At 45.9% G+C, this 5,105-nt stretch overlaps 1 long non-coding RNA gene across 7 annotated transcripts; it reads right to left on the bottom strand.

Moving 5' to 3' along the window:
* Nucleotides 1-1,107: 1,107 nt before the first annotated feature.
* LOC119301848 lies at nucleotides 1,108-5,105 on the bottom strand. Of its 7 annotated transcripts, none has more exons than XR_005147212.1 (6): nucleotides 4,802-5,105; nucleotides 4,601-4,724; nucleotides 3,583-4,427; nucleotides 3,443-3,505; nucleotides 2,978-3,164; nucleotides 1,108-2,516 (listed from the first exon to the last, which is right to left on the bottom strand). It is a non-coding gene; the product is annotated as an uncharacterized LOC119301848 (long non-coding RNA). The 7 variants fall into 7 exon arrangements; XR_005147210.1 differs by having other exon boundaries at nucleotides 1,108-2,228; nucleotides 2,340-3,070; XR_005147211.1 differs by having other exon boundaries at nucleotides 1,108-2,225; nucleotides 2,340-3,070.

Genomic DNA, 5,105 nt, shown 5'->3' with positions numbered 1-5,105 from the left:
GGCGGGGAGGCGTTCCGGCGCGGCCGCGGCTGTGGGCGGCGACCGAAGCAGGCAGGGCGCAGGCGGTGGGGCATGGCGCCTGCGGCGTCGCGCGCAGTCAACGGCGGCGGCCGGCGACGGGAATCGGCGGCGAGGCGCGCGGACGCTCGGGCGGATGGCGGCGCGCGGGCGCGGCCTGGTTCGGTCCCGGCGGGGGCCGGATTTGGGCCGGCGGGCCAGGCGCAGTGGCGACGTGGCGCGCCGTGAGTGGAGGGGAGCGGCGGCAGGGGCGACGTGGCAGCGCGCCGTTGGTCGGAGTGAGGTGGCTGCGGGGCGGCGGACATGTCCGGCGGCGCGGGATGAAATGTCCGACAGCGGCGGGGAAGGTTAGGGTAGGGTTTCGTCCGCGAATTTTTGGAGGAGAGCACATATATATAGATAGAGGGGGCTAGGAGACTCCAAATTGAGCACGATTTTCGGCCACGCGATCGTGATCGAACGACCGAAACGATGGAGGGGGTTTAGGTGGGTTTGAGGCTACTTAGGAGGGGTGTTGGGTTGCAACACACACGAGGCCTTTACGGTTCCTCAGTTAACCGTTGGAGTATCAAACGAAGTCCAAATGGCACGAAACTTGACAGGCGGTCTACTGGTAGTGAACCAAGGCCGCTTGGCAAGTCTCGGTCCAATCCGAGAACGCTTAACACCCGCACACAAAAAGAGGTAGAAAGGAACACCGGAGGACATAGGTGCGCCGGAATGCAAACGGACAACGGGAAAAATGCTCGGATGCAAGGTTGTCAAAATTGCGATTCTGTTATACGATTCTATGACTTTACGACCCAAACTGACCCCTATGATTCTACAATTTTAGTTCATAGAATCTATGTTTCTACGATCCTGATAGTGAAGATTTTACGATTTACGATCTTACCATCGGAGCTCCGAACCGATTCAAAATCGCGATTCTGACAACCTTGCTCGGGTGCATGAGACAAACATGTATGCAAATGAGATGCACATGATGACATGATATGAAATGCATGATACGCAAGCAAATGACAAGGCAACAACAGCGAATAACTGGAAGACACCTGGCACATCGGTCTCGAGACGTTACAATGGATCTGAACATGAAACATCTGACTGATAATAGTGCACTTTACATAAGCAACAAGATAGATTTAGCGTCTTGAAAAGCTTGTGATAAGGCCAAAAGCAAACCATAGGTTATCACAGGATAGAGCATAATTAAGAGTACTTAGTGCTAGATTATATTGACACAGGGGCTGCAGTGTCTTCGATGGTGCATCTAGAGGCGGTGCACGGTGAAAACCAGGCGGCGCTTTTAAGTGATCCTGAAACAAAATGCACAGACGTCTCCTTCGTGAATGTTGGCATGGCGACGAAACTCAGACTAGTTGGTGGTTATAGTGGCCCTCTTGTCGGAACTAACATTAGAACACCAGTTTCCAAAGCTGAAATACAAAGTTAGTTTCAGAGAAACAACATAGTCTAATATTAATAATATATCATGTAATTACTCATTCGTGTTTTTCATAAGAAAATACATTATCCTGCCAAAACAACCAAGCTGTGGCAGTACAAAAACTACGCAGGAACACATATGCAAGAGGTGATTATCAAAACAAAAGGACGGATAAATTTAGCATCAACAAATGTAGAATTCTTTTGTTTTCAAATTCATAGTTTAAAGCAAATAAAGATGGGCCAGAAATCAACATATGTTAAACTGTTGCTGCCAACAGTTCTATAGTTAATCGCTAATCATCAATCTAATCTAATTTCACAGCATACTCTGTAGCACTAAAAGCATACTGCTGAAGTGACAACAAATCCATATCTCCAAAAATGACCTCTCTTTGCAAAAATTCTTCCCCGGGATAAGGACGAGCATCAAATAACAAACATAGATCCATGCGGGTAATATAAAATGCATAGGTCCAACATATCTATTAATCCATCTAGCTAGAAGCCTAGAACTGCATATAGATGTTCCAAATCAGTGAAATAGCAAGATCCAAAACACAAAATCAGATCCATGACTATGTATGTGTGGGCTCCAGTCACAAATATGTTGGAAAAAATATTAAGCATCGGCTGGAAGCAGTGTAAAAATTCAGAGACGTTCATGGCATTATAGAAAAAGGATAAAAGGCCTTTGCCAAACGAAACAGACATGGCTTGCTGATCCAAACCCGAGTAGCCCCCAAATTCTCTATGTCCTGCTGCATCAAGGTAGAAATGAAGGAGAAGAGACACGAGAGAACAAATCGCTCAATTCATCGGGACTACAAAAAAGGTTCTTCAGGAATATATATGTTTAGAAAAGCACATACCACTTTGTCTCCCTTCGAAAGCCGCCACGAGCAGCACCACAATGCACGTCCAGAGCAGCACGGTGGTACCACCCACAGGCTAACCCATGCCGCCGGCCACGCCTTCGCGGCCTTCACGACAGCGCCCATCTGATCTGTAGCGCCTCACGGGGAAGATCTGCAGAACAATAAAAGAAACTACATTCTACGACATTAGATTTATGTGTACTTGATGTAGAGAGAAAACTACAATAATACATGGCTCTTCTAATTGGTAAATCTGCTTGGATTATGTAAACATCAACCAGATTGGTGCACAACACTATACATGTAATGTGCACAAGATCATACACCCTAAATGTGCTGGAAAGGAAGTTAACAAAATAATTTGTAATTTACAGCGGCGGAGTTTATGTTTCCACTTTTTGGAATAAAAAACTATAAATCCAAATCTCATAGGGTGCCTCGTTGCATATACACCATACAGTAAGCAAACATGATTGGACAACACGTAGGCATGTATAAATCCCACTTTGCAATGAACAACTGTACGTGCTCCAGGAGTTCCCATGCAACATCAAGAAGCCAAATGGTAGACAGAATTGGAAGTCATGGGTCCCAAGTTAAGTCAAAATGTGGCAAGTTATACCAAGCTTTACCTATTTAGTCTGCTGCCCTTGTTTTATCAGGATCATCTTGCTCAGCAGTTGTCAGCCTTGCTCTCAGATGCTTGAAGCTTGAATTCAGTGGAACTGCCAAAGTATTACCCTTGCATAAGTATTATTTATATTCCTTTATTCAACTTTTGTATAATCTTCTCGTAATAGTCGACATTTAAAGATGGGCCTGTACAGATTGGAAATTAAAATCCTAAACTCAGACTAACAATTTTCTTAGAGATCCAGGAGTTCTTAGCAAAGACATATACAACAAAAATGACATGTGCAGGTGATCCACTATGTGCAAGTGCAATCCTGCAACTATTGTGGGCATAAACCAAGTAGAAGAAGGAAATAACCTAACAAATGCAAGAGTCAGAAAACTCCACGGTTTTGGAAAATAGTTTGTCATACGAGTCAAGAGGTCTTTTAAAAAATAGGAATCAAGAGGTACGACGACAGAACCTGAATTTGCAACTGACGGTTTCGAACAGAGATAATTAGGAAGACCTGTGAAAGTTGAAGCACCTGAAATGAGTTTAGTAGTTAGAACTGATGGCAGGTAGCCAAATTAAAGCCAAGCACTCAATGTCCAACTTATTTACCTGCATTTTTTCACTGATGAAGCCTCAGTTTTTGTAGCAGGACCCGTAGTACCAGGCATGGTGTATGACTGAGAGTGGAATACTAAAAGCACTTGCAACCAGTTCAGTAGTTATAACTTAGAAGTGACATCAAGTAGACAAATAATACAGCAGGCTACGTGAAGCAAATAATGACAACAGGAAACTTAAGAGGTACAACTGGGCATTTCTAAAAGGCTACAATTTCATCGATTAGTTGAGCAGTTAGTGTCTTAGAGATGACAGCAAGTAGACAGGCATTGGTAAAGAACAACGCCCAGCTTGGTTGTTACGTTGTAGTGCTGCTATGAATTACCATGTGACATAACATGTACTACAAGAGATCGACCGTGACATGCATGATGGATTAGAAAAAGATTGAAATTAATGGATGCAGGTAATACACAATTTTATATGTAGACATGTGTTACTAATTTTGAATGAGTTCATACACGTTTTCATCAGCATAAACATTCACTGGGATCTACTAAGGAAATCCATGACACATACTGAACCCCTATACTCGCCCCAAAAGCCATGGAAATGGATGGTAACAACATGATGCAGATTCACACATACCCATGCTCAGGTCCAACATTCCAAAGGAAATGATCCCCAAAATTCAGAGACAGGGTAACTGAAGCAACGCTGGCAGTGACATAATCTAGGAGGTGTCGAGGTTAGTGATTGATGCACACCTATTTAACTGACCTATTTTGCCAAGTTCACTGAAGAGATCATTGAGCAGGTCGGGCTCATGTTTCTCCCTATCGGCTTTGTGGATCTTCCTCGGAGCTTTCTTCTTGCACTTTCTGATGGTGACAGGCCTATGAATCGAAAGCTATTACATTAGCAACAATGGAACACGGGCACAGCTCTCACGCGCGTCCATTTACTCCCAGCGTACGTTTAGATAATGAAATTGAACAGTAGAATAATCCATTGATTGAAACCCGGCCCCAAACGAAACGAGATGTAGAAGCGCTCCAAGACACCTTACCCATGGCCATGGACGAGCTTCTCGGCGGCGGGGTGCTCGTGCCTGGGGCGGCGTCTCCCCTCACGGCGGGCAGCATGGTCTACCCCGCAGACGTCTGAGGAAACCAAGAAACATCTGTCGTAGCCTATAGACAAGAAGTCAGAAACACGTCCCAAGTCCAAATCTAGAGAGAAAAAGGATGGCAAGAAGCAGACTATGTACCTCAAACGGAAACGGGTTGGAGAAAAATGTTGCTGCCATCGCTGTGCCGCCTCGCGGGTCTGCGCCAAGGGCTGAGCCTTCTCATCGCCGCCGTTTTCGGAGTGGCCGTGGTCTCCGGTGGTGCGTCCATCGGCCACGGCGAGTGAAACGGGCGGAGAAAAGAGGGAGAAGGATGGAAAAGGGGAAAAGGAGTCTTCTGCGATGGCGGTGCGGGCGCGCTAGCCCTCTTCTGCGACGGTAGTGCGGGCCCTGCCCCTGCTGCCTCCGCCACGAGTGGGTTGAGAGAGAGAGGAGAAGGGAGCGT

The sequence above is a fragment of the Triticum dicoccoides genome, chromosome 5A (genome assembly GCF_002162155.2).
Source record: "Triticum dicoccoides isolate Atlit2015 ecotype Zavitan chromosome 5A, WEW_v2.0, whole genome shotgun sequence".
Taxonomy (NCBI): domain Eukaryota; kingdom Viridiplantae; phylum Streptophyta; class Magnoliopsida; order Poales; family Poaceae; genus Triticum; species Triticum dicoccoides.
Note: the sequence above shows the minus strand (reverse complement) of the source record. Positions and strands in the feature narration are given on the sequence as shown.